The sequence below is a fragment of the Hipposideros armiger genome, unplaced genomic scaffold (assembly GCF_001890085.2).
Source record: "Hipposideros armiger isolate ML-2016 unplaced genomic scaffold, ASM189008v1 scaffold_208, whole genome shotgun sequence".
NCBI classification, from domain to species: domain Eukaryota; kingdom Metazoa; phylum Chordata; class Mammalia; order Chiroptera; family Hipposideridae; genus Hipposideros; species Hipposideros armiger.
The window spans coordinates 2045733-2063147 of record NW_017731558.1 but is presented as its reverse complement, the minus strand read 5'-3'; the positions used below and the strand labels follow the sequence as shown (position 1 = coordinate 2063147).

General features: G+C 40.3%; 1 protein-coding gene across 1 annotated transcript in view; it reads left to right on the top strand.

The window, feature by feature from the left end:
- The window catches only part of POU6F2 (POU class 6 homeobox 2), a 444250-nt gene that overhangs the window by 383797 nt on the left and 43038 nt on the right, over positions 1–17415 (top strand). The gene's annotated exons all lie outside the window — the stretch shown is intronic.

Sequence of the window (17415 nt, the reverse complement as noted above, 5' to 3'; positions counted from 1 at the left end):
GCGGTGCGCCCATGCCCTTCCCCACTAATGGGCAGCACTGCAGTCACGGAGATACTGCTGGAGCTTCGTATGAGGGTGGATCCATCTTCAAGACCCCAATAAATGGAAAGGCAGCATGAAAAGCAGACAAGAGTTGAAGCTGATGGTGTCGGGTGCCCTCCATTCGAAGGCCTGACACAGAGCTCAGCCTCGGCGGTTAGGGCACCTCCATCTCAAATGTTGCTGTTTCTGATGAATAAACACAGAAGAGAACGAGCTTGAACCCTCTGCAAGCTTTTTCCTTCGAGTTATTTAGCTGGCAGGGAGTTTGCACAGCCCTGCTTGGCCTACTCTGTGGAGAACAGGAATTGTGATGTCTTGAACCCTGTTTTTATTTTACATAAAGAGTAAACAGAGATGCATTATAAGCTAAACCATCTCCATCTACGTCCCAGGGGAAAAAAAGCTGACCTTGTTATATTTCCTGGGCGGGTGCAGGATTGTCCCGTCAGAACCCCGAGGGCTGAACGATGGAGCTTGTCAAAGACTGGCCCTAAGTAATGAATCATCTTATCACAGGTGCACACCACACATATTAAAGGAGGGTTGTATGAACACTGTGCCCTCCACAGTCACCTTTCAATGTCGGCTTTAACCCTTGTTCCAATCCCTTTTCATCAAAGGATCATTTTATGCAGCCGGCTCTAAATGGAGGCTCTCAAAAGCCTATTAAGTTTTCTGGAGGGATGGGGTATTTGTGTGAAGGAAAAGTTGGTTATAATATCTATAACTCATTCTCAGATCAGGTCAGTCCTGGAAGCTATTTCCTAGAGTTGGGCCCAAAATAGAATACCCGGATTCATTCCTGCCAGGCCGCTGGCCCTTGAGATGTAAATGTTAAGAGTTCAAGAGAAACTGTATTCACTGATGTGTATTTCCCTCTCATTTTTCTGTTCCAGTGTCCAAGCAAAGGGCACCATTGTTCCCCACCACTTGATGGAGAAAATGCTTCATTGTTTAGAAGGAATTATTAGGAGTTCATTCTTCTGATAATTTAATGGCTAATCATTTTGCCAGTTACAAACCCATGCCCTTCTCAGGGGCTAGATCTACCACCTTTGCCCACCGCCATCCCAAAGACAGCTCTCCCAGCCCATAAGTACCAACAGAAATGAGCTTCAAAGGAGAAGCTTGATTTGGTTCTCTCCATATAGTGAATAAGCATTGACTTTATTTAAATTTTTTATATTTTAGAAACTGTGGTTTGATAATTGATTTGATATTGTACACAAACCTCCTAAAGTGAAAAAAAATTACATTTATGGAGAAATCAACATGGCCCACTCGTGAAGTCTGGTCTGAGAGTTTTAGAAATGTGCCCAGTGGCATCATATCCTCTTCCTAGTGCCAGAAGAGACCAAGATACTCACAATACCAAAGTAGATGAATTGGCCACATTCATGTAGCACCATGTTTATTTTAAATCTTTGTAACATAAACACAATCATCGTCCCAGAAAAAGGTGCGTGCCCTGCATCTGCTGACACAAAGTTACTGGTTCAGGCCTTATAAAGTAGTCAAATTACACCAAAAAAGGAGAGCAAGAATTACTATACCTACCCATTTTCAATTCCTTAAAAATCTTCACAGAGCTTTCCCAGAAAAGGCGCAAAAAGAAAACTCTCAATATATTTGGAGATTCTTTCATTTGAGTTCTTGACATGAACTATTTTTCATATTTGAAAATTCACCTGAAAGTAATAACATTAAAATCTAAATGTACATTTGAAAGCATGTTTTACTTTTTTGCTAATCTGGTGAGGTAGACCTGTAGGGAAGTCACCTCCACTGCTAGGAGTCTTTGCCTACCTGGAAACCAAGCTGGGACGACCCAGTAGTTAAGAGCCCTGAATTTAGATCTGCCTGGGATTGGGTTGAGGCTCCACCTTTTTCTCATTGTGTGACTTTGGGGCAATAACTTACTCCAGAGCCTCCTCCTCAAAGTTCTGATGCAGCTTCTACGAGGCACCCCGGGCCACAGGTTTGTGCTCGCTGGGCAAGGGGTCCTGGGAAGCGAATGCCCCTCCCACACAGGGGAACATGCCCGCATCTCCCTTCAGGCTCCCGGCATTCAACTCTCAACAGGAAGAAATCCCACCACCTGGGACTTGTAGTTTTGCTCCCTTGTCTGGAATCTGACTGTTTCCATTTACTGAATCTCAGTAAATTTAAAAGGGTAGGAAATTTCAATCTATTTAAGGGTTTTTGTTATATTTAAGGATTTTTGTTGTCTGCTTTTTTCCCAACCAGTGTTATGAGCAAATATGGAGGTAAAACTTCAGTCATTTTTGTACCATTCTGCTTCTGCCATTCATTTGCAGTTAATTCAGAAGTCAGACACTATTCCAAAGAGTGATTAATTTTAACAGAAATATTACAGCCTAAAGTCACAAAGTACACACCTTACCAAGGGATGTTAAGGCATTTTAAGATATATCATACCCAGCTTCACTCTGAGGTGGAAAGGTAGCAAGTTTCCTATTGGTAATTAGTGACCATGAAACTTATAATGACTATCACAGTGCTGAGAAGAACATTCTAGTTCCCTTTACTTACCAAATCGGGAACTCATGCAAGTGTGGGAGTGAGGCAGTGGGCTAGTTATAGTCTTGTATGAATTACCAAGTAGCCAATAACTAGCTCTGTGACCTTAATCACTTGAGCTCTCTGAGCATCAGTTTCACAATAAAATAAGGATAATAAAATCTAAATCCCTAGATTATGAAGATTAAATGAGATAATGTGTGAAAAAAAGCCTACCATACTGCCTAAGTACACAGTTAAAGACTCAATAAGTGGTTGCTATAATTATCATCATCACCATCACAACCATTATCACAGTTTAGAGTTTTGTCTAGCATTTTCTGAAGCCTATATTTGGTTTGGATGTACAGCAAGAGGCAGTACAGTACACAGGCAAAAAATATGTAGGCTCTGGAACCAGACTGCCATTCATCAGCTATGAGACCTTCAGCAGTGGATTTACCCTCTCTGTTCCTCAGTTTCTTCATCTGAAAAATGGGAAATAATAATGGCATCAGCTTCTAGGATGAAAGTGCTTAGAATGGGGCAAACACATAGTCATCATTCAATAATGCTATCACTCAGTAAGTGCTGTCTATTGTTGTTAGTCAGGCTGCTATGTTGGTTTCAGTTCACAACTGTGCACACAGAGCAGCTATGTGAGGACTTTGAGAACATGAGAATCTCGGTATTTTATTTATTTTAGGACTAAGTTATTTTAGGGAAATCTCATCCTTACCCTGGCTAGTTCAGTGTGTGAGTGTGTGTGAGTGTGTGTGTGTGTGTGTGTGTGTGTGAGTATGTGAGTGTACATGTGTATGTATGTGAGAGTACGTGTGTGTATGAGTGTGAGTGTGCATGTGTGAGTATGTGTGTGACAGTGTGTGAGTGTGTGTGTGTGTGTGTGTGTGTGTGTGTGTGTGTACATAATACTCATTCACTGGGTATATTCAGGATTTGGCAAGTGGATTTATCATCGATTTGTTCAGCTATAGAATTGGCTTCCCTAATGCCCCTGGCAATATCTCCTTATTGGCATTATTGCAGAAAAGTAAAAGCAAATGAAATTTTATTTTATCCTGGGGCTAAAGAAAGCATTTTACATTTTAACTGAAGCTCAGAATGTTTCCTGATGAAATTAGTTCTCAACTACTGTGAAATTTTCTTAAGTGGCAGCAAGTCAAGACAAAGACTCTCCGGGTCTTTAAAGGGCCAGTCAAGGGAAAAAAAAATCAACTAAACAACATTACATTTTTTAATATATAAAAAGAATAAAAAATTAAAAGGACTTACCTATCCAAGTTACCCGCGAATACACACACCATTTTATGAATAAACAATGGCTGAGCAGAGCTGGTTTGGCGAGGCGAAAGAACTTGCCATCGGACAGGAGCTGCTTCCTAAAATGACCTCAAGGTCATGATTAAAGAAAAGCAACCTGCTGATACTGACTGAAGCCTGTGCCCTGTGACTTAGAGGATACACCCTTGGCTGTGTAGGCTGGAAAGGGGTGGATGGAAAGTCAGGACCACCACCAACATGACGTCTGTACACACCAACGGAGGAGCATTCTAATATCATAACTTTCAAATGTGGTGAAAAATAGATGTCTTAGAGTTAAAGAAACATGATGCTTACATTGGGATGTTCCTCTGAATTATAATAATAGTAAGCTAAATAAACATCTCTAAAAGGCAATAGAGTAGCTAAGAGCATGGGCTTTGAAGGAAACAGGTCTGATTGAAACACATTTTTAGCTTTGTGGCCTTGGATAAGTTATAGAACTGTTTCCTCATCAGTAAAACAGGAGTGGTAAGACGTCTCACATACTTTTATATGTGTAATAGCAGGAAAGGTGCTTAGCACAGTGCCTGAGATGTCTTAAGCATTTAAGAAATTCTATTAATTTATCAATACATTAATGTTATAGCTATTCTTTTTCAGATTAAAAAAGCAGCAATTGACCCTGAACTATGGGTTATTAAAGTGATTCAACACATAATTTAAATAGAAAGATGAGGATCTTTTAGAGAAAAAAAGCACTGCAAGATGATTAAGTTACAATCACAAAGATTATAACAAAGGTTAAGTTATAATAAATGTAAATCTCAGCCAAAGGATTGAGATACAATGCATTTATTCAATAAATATCCATTGATCTCCTCTGTGGGTTTTACTAGATCTGTGTAGGAGAACTAACAAAGCCATAGCTGCCCACTTTTTGTAAAAGTAACTTCAAACCCTTTGCAAAGGAGACAAAGTGTATAACTCTGACAATGTGACTAGATCAAATGAAGTGCCTTAGAGTATCCAACTAAAGCCAATTGGTCAGGAATTTCTGGAGTTTCACATATACTCTTTCATCGCATTTTCTATAATGAAATGTGTTAAATGTATAGAAAAAATAAAAAATAATTTTTTTCAATAAATTAATACCAGAAACATCCTTGTTCAACCACCTAGATATTAACATTTTTCTATATAAGCTTCAGTTCTCTTGCTTTTTAAGAGAAATAAAACCTTACTATTACAGCTTAGGCCTTAACACCCTCTTCTCCCATTCCTCTCCTTCCCTCCCCAGGGTGATTACTATGATAAAACTGGTGATTCCTTTCATGCAAGTTTTGCATGAATATTTACAGAATATTGGGGTTTTTTTAAAGCTACAAAATCACATGTACAGAATACCATTTTTAAACAAAAATTGAATATATTAAGACATTTTGCATAAATAAGAATCAAACACCTTTTGTTGAAAATTCAGCAGAGATATCTAAAAATTCAGAGTTGGTATCTTACATTTTTCCCCAAGTAATCTGAACAGAGAAATCTATTTATATAATATGCTGAACTAATAGGTTTGACCATGTTTTCTAAACCAAAATTCAAAACTGACAAAAGATTTTATTTTCTCAATTGTAAATATTATATAAAGTTTTTAAAAGGTGTAAAATTCAATCACATTTGGTGAAATACATACCAAATGATATTTTTTAACAGAATAACATTCTTAAAATAAGCTCTTTCTAGAGACTGGGAAATATATTTTTATGGGGTTTGTAACATTATAAGAATTTTACCCTGGCTTCATCCGAGTAACAACGGCAAAACAATAACAACAATAAACAACCTCAATCTTTCTACTAACATATCAAATTTCCCCTTTGAGCCCAGTTGAGAGCTTTATTTCCTCATTTCAAAAGAGGCCACCATCGCATTAAAGCGGTGTTTCCCTAAGTGTGCGCCTTGGGGACCTGCGTGGGGGGCGACGAGCCCCTCAAGCCGCGGCACAAACAAGGGCTCCCCCAAGAAACGCGGGGAAGCGCCCGCCGCCGTGTCGCGGTGTAGCCCTGGCGCGTGGGCGTTCCCCCGCGGGGCGCTCCGAGGACGCGTGTCCCGCGGCGGCGACACGGCGGCTGACGATTGTGGCTGGGGCCGGACAGGCGGCCGCCCCGCCCAGCTGACGCGCCACACAGCCTTTCACTTTTTTAACCCCGCTTTCCCCAAATTTCCCGCGCATCCAGCTGTCACAGAATTTAAGGTCGCAGAGCACACTTTAGGAAATGCTACAGGAGGTAATTCATATTCATTCTTGTCCACCTTTTCTCGTGTGAAATCATGATTTAAATCAGAAAGGAACCCGCTCCAGGGAGGCTCCCCGTGGCCGCCCGGCCTGGCGGCGACTCCTCTGCAGCTGTTTTGAGTGCACACACCTGCAGAGCAGGTTTGCAGCCAGAGGAATCACAGCTCTCAGAAGAGCTCCCAGGTCTGTAATGTGGACACCCAGGACAGTTGAACGTGTGCCAGTCCCGGGGCCCCCGGCCGCCGCGGTGCGCTTCCTGGGGCTTTGTCACCTGCGGGCACTGAGCAGAGGTAGAATGGAGGAGGTGGGGGTGGGGGTGGGGTGCGGTATGAGATGGGCCTGGCCCTCGGCCCTCCGGCCCTCGCGGATCCGAGGAGCCCTGATGGCCCTCGGTTAGCTCCGCAGTAATTACGCGGGACATGGACATGTTGGGAGACCTTACTCTTGTCGTGGCTCAGATGCCGCCACGTGGGACGTAATCAGGTCTCAGAGCCAGCCAGCGCTATCAGCAGAAGCGCAACTCTGTCCCTCGTTAGGACAGGGAATTGTTCTGCCCAGACCTTCGCAGCCCTGCCAAAGTTCGCCCCTCCCTCTGTCTCCCGCTTCCTCCTTACCGCCCCCACTTCTGACATGAAAGGGTTAATCCTATTAGTTTCATCAGCCCAAAGAGCTGGCCAACTTAAAGAGCTGAAAATAAAGCACCCTCTGAAATCATTCTTTCTACCCTCCTCCCCAGCAAACTCAGCAGTGCCACCTATCACATACAAGTAAAGGACTGGGCACAAATACACAATAAAAAATCTAATTTGGAGGATTGGCCCTGAAGACTGAGACAAAGAACCAAGGCCTCTTTCATGGAAAGCAGAAGTTTGGATTGTTGTGCTGTCACATTTTCTTCTGGCCACTGAATTTTTTTAAGTTCTTCATCTATGAGGATTTCATTTTCCTGGAAATAGGGAAATGTTTTCTTGTGTAGGCTCCTGGATCAAGACTGTTGGCACATTCTTTCTGGCTAAAGAAAAGGAAAAGGGTCAATTAACTAATGGAGCAACCTAATTAACAACTATCATTCTAACAGGTAATAAGTTAAAAGACACCATTTACAGACAGCTCCCTCAGAGCTAGTGTGACTTCTCAGATCTTTGTTTCACTAGCATAGTTTACATTCTAATTAGTGCACCATTATGGCAAAAGAATATCACTCTCTGACATTCACGTGGCTCATTTCAGTGTGCAGTGCTCTTCAACCATCTTATTTCCTAGAGCAGCACTAGGTTTTAGCTGAATGTTCCTTCAGGCTAAGTGATTTCTAGAAAAGGATAATGGAAATAATGATATCTCCCATGCACTGAGCCTTCACCGTAGGGCTGCTATCATCTGTGATCCTGTTGGGGCACAGGTTTGATTATCTGTAATCTGCAGGCATGGTTATCCCAGCTGTGCAGATGAGCAAACTCGCAGAATGCCGAAAGTTAAGGCTGCTCCCCAGGATGACACCTTCAGTAAATGGCAGAGCTGAGATCTGAGCCCAAAGTCCACACCCATCCTCTCTGAAAGCCCTCACTGTCTTGGGTTCAAAGACCTACGTTTATTTCTTTAATTCTCCATCGGTGTGTCACAAACTCCAGAGCCTTCATTGCTCCATCTACAAACAGGAATTATAATTCTTGCCCTGCCAACCTCACAGAACATATATAAACACACACACTTAAAACTGTAACGAGCTAGAAACCTTGCCAAAATAAATATAGGCTATTTTATTCGATGTTCTCACCATTATTATTTTTGCTGATCAAAGGAACCGGCGAAGTAGGTTCAGGGAAATCTCCAAAGCAAGGAGATAATCTTGAAAAGTTGACCTCATGTCTCCACTTCATCCTGCCAGAGAAAGTCAGCCTCAAAACCTCAAGGTCTGGTGGTCTGCAGGTCTGCAGCTTCCAGCAAAGCACCTTATCCATGAGGAAAGCAGTGCATGGTGAGTGCTCCACAGGGGGCTCTCCAATGTGAGTCTTCTATTGGGCTGTTTATAATATCACACAGCAAAATAATTTTAGACTTAATTAAACTCCCAAAGTGGCAAGGCCCCAGATACTTCTAGGTCTTGCCTTTGGAAGCTGTCCCTCTAAGAAAAAGAGAAATATTTATTACTGTATTATGAGTCTAAGAAACCACTGATTTTAAGTTATATCACCAATGGAATAACAGCTTTTTTGGAATGGAAGAAAATACTACTGCATTAAACAAATATGTCTATTATTCAGGGCAGCCTAATTCCACAAATATTAAAAATGTAAAAAATAGGGGGGGGGGTCTTACCATTGGAGACATATGTTATTTATCTGATAAATTCTCTTAACCAAACCAGTCTCGGAAAGTCTGTACACTTGGCTGTAGATGATGGCTCTCTTTTTGTATTTAGTTTCTAATGAAAAATCAAGGATGGAAGTAGAAGCTATTTATGTCTCAGTTTTCCAACTAGAGAATGAATATTAAACTTGATATGGGTCTGGGGACATAGAAAGAGAGGAAATTCTGAATTTTTACTTAGCATCCCTAGAATAACATCAGCTTTTTCTGCAAATGATTTTTGTGGTTAAGCAGAGCATTATCAGAGGGAAACATTAACTTTTTTTTTTAATTGGGGTATTGGGGGGATGGGAACAGTGCTGGGGAATTGGGGGAAAGGGAACAGACAAGTTGCTGTCGTTTTGTTCTTCAGTCTAGTTGTGGAGGACGTTGCTTCACTGGCCCAAGTTGGCACCATCATTGCGCTCTTCCTGGGCGAGGCACATCAGTCACCGGCTTCTGGACGGCCACTCACGCTGGCTGCTGGCTACACACAGTAGCCCATGGCAACCCACTGCCACAGGGGCTGCAGCCTACCTACGCCCTCGCCTGGCGACTCACAGCAGCCCAGCTCCAGGTTGAGCTGTTGTTCAGCATCTTAGCTGTGGAGGGCAGTGTCACTGGCCCTCATATATGGGATCCGAACCGGGGCCCTCTGGCGTCCCAAGCCAGTTCTTAACCATCGCGCCACTCGGCCGGCCCGGGAAACATTAACTTTAAATGTGAGATACATTCAACCTACAAATAAATGTTTACTGTACAATATGCCCGATGATATACCCAACTTTCTTGTTGGCCTAAGGGTTGTTGACATGATCCATTCTTCTTAAAGATGTAGGCATCATGTCAACGCACAGGACAGTGAGAGAGAAAGAGATCAGAGATAGGTAGGAATGGAAAAGTCACAACTCAGAAAAGTGAGAGGACCCAGGTTCAAGTTCAGTGCGCAGAAGTAGACCTTTCTATGATTCAATTGAATGTAATACATTAGCCATTGGACATTGCTCCAAATTGTTATTCATCTCATTAACTACCTCTTTCCACCTTGTAAAAAAGCAATACAGATCCTAAGAAGATGTCATAAGGTGGAGAGTTCCGAATATGACAATAAAGTCAAGATGTGATACGGCTTTAAACTTATAAGTAAATGGCATTGATCAAACAACACACAGACACCCAGAGGAAAGAAAAAACATTACACACTCCTTAGATCTGACACTTGCCAATAGATATTCTCCAAACTCCAGTCTCATCAGAGTAACAGAGGTAGACAGTGCAACTGTCAGTGTGCTCACTGGAAGGCAGCCCCAGGTAAAGAGCACAGGCTTTCAAATCAGATGCCATCCCCACGCAGCTCTGCCACCCCAGACAGGTCCCCAGTCTTACTCAGCTGCAGTGTTCTCTTCCATGCAATGACAACCACGTCTTCCTCTCAGGGCTGTTAGGAGGATTAGTACTAGCAATAATAAAATTAATAAATTGCTGCCATTTATTGTGCATTCTACATGCCAAAGAGTGCTTAGCATTTCATATATTGCTTCATTTTTGTCTTGATAACAACCACAGAATATGGTTTATCCCCAATGTACAGAATAAGAAACTTCCAAGATCACCCAGCTGGAAAGGCTGGAATTCAAACTCAGTTTTGTCTGGTATCAGAGATTGCTCTTGATCACTGTGCTCCAACAATAATTTAAATTGTTTTGTTTTCTTCACCAATGTATCCCAAATGGCTAGAATAGCATCTGCATATGATAAGCATAAACAGAGTTATAAAATCAGTGGACTGAATGGAGTATTTCATATAAGTTCATACATTATCCACTAAGCATTTTGCCTAAATTCATCATTTTCATTTCATTCTCACAATGATCATGCACTATTATCTCTAATTTACAGCTGAGGAAACAAGTGTCAGCGAAGCTAACCAGCTTCCCAGAGCCACACAGTTGGTAAGTGATAGAGCCTAGATTTGAGTCCACTTCAAATCCCAGCTTCCGCCTGAGTGACGCTGCTTTCAGCATGACGTGAATACGTGCCTAATACCGTGCCTGACGTGTAACAGCATTCCATACACATCATGCTCTCTTCAACCACATACAATCCACTTAGAGAGGCTGATGTAAAGTGGAGCCTATGTAAAATATCGAAGGTTTATGTGGAAATGCTTGTAAGCATAATGCCATCCAGCATTACCATATCTGATGAAAATGGCATTTGTCTATTTACTTAACTTTTTCAATTTTTTGAACGACTAAGTTTCAGGGTTGTTGTCAGGGTATAGGTGATAAAGTGTGTTATTGGCACAACACTGGGTACACAGTGGGTACCAGGCAAGTGCTGCCTCTCACCATTGACCACCTCGGCCTTGAAGCCCAGGCTTACTCCAGCACACAGAAGCCAGTGTGCTGATTTTGAGTCTGCTGCTCACTCCTGTTGGTAACAGGGTAAACTGACTGCCCAGCTTTCCCCAGATTATCAGCAACAGAAGGCTAGGGTCCTCTAGCTTGCCTTTCTAACATGACCATGTGGCTGTTGCACATACTAACACCCACTTTTCCTTATAACAGAATGTACTGTATTTAATCAGAAGACAGAGCCACAGGGGTATTACCTGCTAGGTTTACTTAACTATTGTTGGTTTTTTCTGATGCTCTAGAATAAAAACATTTCCATCTGCCTTCAGTAAATCTGCAGATGAGTTTAGACAACCAAAAGAAGGAGATTAGTGATACGTACAGCAGCTAGAAAAACACAAGTCAGTTTCATTGGGTTATAAAAGATTTCAGTTTTTTATACAAAGAGTGATATTCTTAAGAAAAAGGATACTTTAAATCATTTACATTTAAAAGGTGGTATACAGGGGGCTGAATGGATAAGAAAATAAGACCCTTATATATGCTGCCTACAAGACACATACTTCTGATCAAAAGACACACACAGACTGAAAGTAAAGGGATCAAAAAAGATATTTCATGAAATGGAAACAAACAAACAAAAAGCAAGGAAAGCAATACTTATACCAGACAAAATAGACTTTAAAACAAAGACTATAACAAGAGACAAAAAAGGGCTCAGTAATCCTACTTCTGGGTATTTATCTGAAGAGACCCAAAATGCTACTTCTAGGCGACAAATTCACCTGTATGTTCGTTGCAGCACTGTTTACAATAGCCAAGATATGAAGGCAACCTGAGTGTCCCTGAATGGATGAATGGATAAAGAAGAGGTGGCACATATATACAATGAAATATTACTCAGCCATAAAAAAATAAAATAAAATAAAAATAAAAGGAAATCTTGCCACCTGCGACAACATGGATAGACCCAGAGGGAACTGTGCTGTGTGTAATAACTCAGACAGCGAAATACAATGTCATATGATTTCACTTATAAGTGGTATCTAAAGAACAAAATAAACAAATGAAACAGAAACAAACTCATAGATACAGAGAATGTTTTGATGGTTGCCAGATGGGAATGGGGTTAGGGGTATAGGTGAAAAGGAGGAAGGGATCAAGAGGTACAAATTGGTTGTTACAAAGCAGTCATGGGGATGTAGGGTATAGCGCAGGAAATATAGTCAATAATATTGTAATAAGTATGTTTGGTGTCAAATGGGTATTAGATTTATCAGGGTGATACATGGGAGGGGGTTTGGGGCCCAGGGTGAAAAAGGTGAAGAGATTAAAAAGTACTAATTGGTAGTTACAAAATAGTCATGGGGATGTAAAGTAAAGCATAGGGAATATAGTCAATAATATGGTAATAACTCTGTGTAGTGTCAGGTGGTAATAGTGGGGGATCACTTTCTAAATTACATAAATGTCTAACCACTGTGCTAATGTCTAACTACTTGAAACTAATATAAAATAATATTGAATGTCAACTCTAATTGAAAATTTTTAAAAGGGAGAAAGATCAACAACATTGTTATAGTGTGGTACAGTGTCAGATGGCTGCTGGACTTATCATGGTGATCACTTCTTTAGGTATATAAATATTGCATAACTATTGTGTACACCTGAAAGTAACAAAATATTGTATGTTAGCTATATTTTAATAAAAACCTTTTAAGAAAAGGTGATATACAAATCAATTAGATGAACACAAAAGGGATTGACAGCATGCCACTCAGGATTCTCAGAACTCATTTTGATTTTTTGAAATCACAAAATCATATATATTTTTAAATGTTTTTAAAATAGAGTTTCTGCCCCTCTCTGCTCAAGTGGAGATAAGACGGTGGAAATGGGGATAATATGGATGGTTTTGCACATCTAGACTTGTTCCTGCAATCTGGAACCTAGGTGAAGCAGAAAAGTGCTAAGAATTTATCCTTTTCAGAAACCAAATCTGTTACCACAAACATTGCTAGAAATGTCCCAAGTATTTTAAAGAAGTTAAGTAGATTATTTTTTTAACTCTGAGTCATGAATTAAGTTAATAGTTTTGTGACTAAATATCTCAATTGTTCTTCAATGTAATAATCACTATACAGACGTCTACATTATTTGATAATATATACGTATAGTTTATACGTATATATTATATAATCATTCTTGCCAGAATTATTTCATCTGGCAAGACAGTGAAACTTATTCCTGATAAGGCTTTACTTCAAAAATAGCTTTTGAAACTAAATTTTCCAAAGTTCATACCATTGGCATAAATTATAAATTATTGAGCTTAAAACAACACAGTTGGAAAATCATTACATTAGTAGTGTATTAGTAATGATAAAATACAGTTTTCTAGGACCAAACTTGAAGTAACAGAATAGTAGTTAAAACACACACACACACACACACACACACACACACACACACACACACACACACATATATTTAAAATAGGAACCAGAAAACTGTGAGAAACCACAACTGGGAGAATGCAGTGGCCCTCTTTACTTACATCTATGAAAACCTGCCTGATGGTTAGGGATAAGAGTGCAGATTGGTCACCTATGAAAATGAGGATACGATTTTATGAGAAAAACTCATTAGCATAATTCTAATAAATTATGGTCTTTGTTGTGAGAAATGAGAAATTCCATGGTCTCACCCTAAAGAACATTAAGGAAACATTACTAAGAGGAAATTGAAAAACTAATATATGTTAGAGTGATGAGGACAACTTTTTTCTGATTGAACAGATAGATAAATATTGCATGCTAGTAAGAAAATCCATTTAATTTCGCCACAACAATAGATATTCTCTTCACAAAAAGCACATGAACCATCTTGGACTCTTGGGCGGCAATAACAGGTGCATCTTTGAGGACATCTGAAGTACCTTCGCTCCCACCCATTTTCTCTTAGAGGCTTGTTTTGTTGTTTGTAACCATTTAAATTCGGCTTTACGTCATGAATTCGCTTACAGCAGGTGATGCTAAATGATGGCAGCACTTTCTTAAGCAATTGCCAAACATTTCCTTCCAAATCCTATTGTTCCAAAGAATTTGGAATATTGAAGATCACTGGTCCCCGGTTTAGGTTCTTTTGCTCTGATTGCTGTAGCTCTTTTTCTCGCATTTGGGAAGAAATATAAAATAAACAGTTTAGAGGTCAAGGGCTTCATTTAGGAATGTTTGTTAAAGTTTCTAAGGACCAAAGGTGAGTTAAACTAGGAGATGTTCTCTCAAGCAATAAATAACTTTAATCTGATTTAGTCACTTAATCTGGTACCAGCAGGCAAAAGCAGAAATACTTCCCCAAATTCTCAGTAGTTTTTGTTCGCGTTAAAACTTAATGTCTTTAGACATAGCCATTTAAAAAATTATAATGTTGGTCTTTCTGCAAAATTATGGCTTCACCACAGTAGTGATTCCCTTTTGAAGGAAAAAAAATGTTCTAGCAAGTCCATAGAGTTGGCAGCTGCAAAGAAAATGAAAAGTACTCATAGTTTAATTTGTAGTCATTGGGAAAAGGAGAAAGATATGATGAAAAGAAATGTTTCCAGTTCATACTTAAGAATTTTCTTCGTTTTCTGGTCTTTGTCCTACAGGACAAATATAACGAGTATTATAATGAAAATGTAAAACCTCTGAAGAAAGTTGGAAATTGAAGTATTAGATGATATTTACAAATATTTTCATCTCCTTCCATTGAAAATAAATTCAGAAGCGACAAATTGAAACCAAGGTCACAGTGGGTTGAAGGAATTTGCTTTTGTATAAGATGTCACACTTGTTCTTGTTATAAATAGCTAGGGACTGAAATATACATTTGTTTTTACTCAAATTGGGATTCTATAGATAGGAAAATTATAATAAAAATTATAACATTAAAATTATATAAATTAATATATTTATAGGTGAAAGGAGAGTTTTGTGGGAGCCTAGTAAATTGAGTCCTTATTTACCACATAATGAATTAATATGGATTCTTGTGGTTGAATCAAGATGACAGAGGTTGTTATGACTGCAGTATGGTGGCTGAGAAGGAACATTGTTCCCTGCAAACTGAAGGACATTCCCCACTGTGTGCCTGTCGTTTCTACTCTCCAGCAGTTTCCATTTATGTTCTTGGGGACCAGAGGTCCCAGTGAATTTACTTTCCACCTACCCCCATAAAGTAACCCAGCCTGCTTGCTATTTGACTTCTGCGAGCATTTTAGCCATCTGCTTTCTTACAATCAAAGTGATTTTAAAACAGAATTTAGGGTCATCAGATATTTCTCAAACTCCCAAAATCTAAAACAATGCTTGGTGGCACATCCTGGGCCTTAATAAATTGAATGCAGAAATCAAATTCTAATAATATAGAACATCTTCAAAGATATTTTTAAAAACTACCATTCTTCAGGGAAAAACAACCTATTTTCGATGAAGGATGAATTCAGCAGTCCAATGGCATATCTGAGCGTAGTCAATAGCTTTGGAGACAAGGAGAGCCTCCCATGCCCCACCCCCGAGAGTGAAGAAGACACACAGAGTTTTACAGCTTCTCTGTGTCTGCCCTCACTGTGAGGGTGAGCTCTGGACCATTTGACTGGGTTGCAGAGCCTGCCTTTGTCCATTCAGCACAGAGGACTCATCCTTCCTTCGGAAACACGCATCTACTGAATCTCAGTGCCTCCGTGGGAACTCCCGAATTAGCATTCTTTTACAAGACAAGAAAGAGGTCATTATTTTCCATGGTGAACTACTGTTTTCTGTTCTTCAGGGTAAACTATTTTCATGGTGAAATCATAATATTCAGAAAAATTCAAAAGATCTTTTGCAACTTAATGCAGAAACCCAGGTGTTACCACAAAAGCATAATGAAGTTATGAGCAAACATGTATTGAATACCTATTTGGTTGTTAAAGCATGGTGTTGGGTGCTTTGCATACATTATCTTATTTAGTCCTTATTATTATTCCCACTTCAAAGATGAGAAGACTGATGTTCTAAGAAGTGAATTAATTCACCAACAATCTCCCATTAGTGGCAAAGCCTGGGCTTGAACCCAGACAGTGGAGAATTTGTTTCTTCTCTATGTGTATCTGTTTGTTTGTTTGTTTGTTTGTTTTTGTTTGTTTGTTTGTTTGTTTAAGATTTTATTGGGGAATTTGGGGAGGGGAACAGCATTGGGGAATTGGGGAAGGGGAACAGACAATTTGCTGTCCTTTTGTTCTTCAGTCTAGTTGTGGAAGACGTCGCTTCACTGGCCCATGTTGGTATTATCATTGAGCTTTTCCCGGGTGAGGCAGATTGGTCTCCAGCCTATGGACGGCCACTCATGGTGGCGCTTGGCAGCTCTCGGGACTGCCAGCCACTCACACCGGCTGCCAGCCACTCACGGTAGCACAGCAGCCCACTGCAGCAGAAGCTGCAACCTACACCTTCACTGGCGACTCACAGAAGCCCAGCTCCAGGTCGAGCTATTGTTCACCATGTTAGCTGTAGAGGGCACAGCATCACTGGCCCACATGTAGGATCAGAACCGGGGCCCTGATGCTCAGAGCTGGTGTCCCAAGCCAACTCCTAACCAACGAGCTACTCGGCCGGCCCTCTATGTATATCTTAAACTCTAGGAAGAATTACCTTTGATGAATTTTTAAAAACTTTTAGGGGAGAGGATTGTTTTTATTGTTGTTATTGCTGTTTTTATAACATCAGTTTTCATGCAAAGTATCTTTCTCATAATGTTATTGAAAGTGACATTTTAAAGAACATGACACCTCCAATTCTTCATTCTCATCTATAAGTCTGTTTCTAAAGTTGAAACCAAATATAGAGCACCCAGCAAGAACCTAATTCTGACTAATAATGTAAACCATTGAGTAGATGGGTATTCCAGGGGTAGAGAGCCTATCGATGCCCATAATACAGGCATGAAAATATACACCATATAAAGCCCTTTCTCACAGTTGCTCATGAAGGAAATGTGTGTCATCCACTTCTTTCAAGTTGGTCTAAGATAATTTATCTCATATCCTGGACTTCAATTATGCCACCTTTGGGCACACTGCCATTCCCTATGCCCATACCCATGCCAGAAATTGTAATCAATCATGGCACTGTTTCTTCCTGACCTCTAGAAACTCCAGATCTCAGGGAAGCCACAGCCAACTGATTGGTTTTGCCTGCAAGATTAAATCTATTTGTCCTTAGTTGAGTGTCTTCCTCTAATTGAACTCCTTCATCTGCTTATCTTCATGCCTACTATTCTCTGATTCAGATACCCTGCTAAAGGACCCTGTCAATATTCACACCGCTCTAGTTCTCCATCTTGGACATACCTAAGTGAAAGAAAGCACTAGATTGCATCTTGAAAAATGAATTTTGTTTGGGAAATAATTGCATTCTCCTACTCTTCCTGGAATCAGCATAAGAAATAACTCTAAAGGGCCGGCCGAGTGGCACGATGGTTAAGAACTGGCTTGGGACGCCAGAGGGCCCCGGTTCGGATCCCACATATGAGGGCCAGTGACACTGC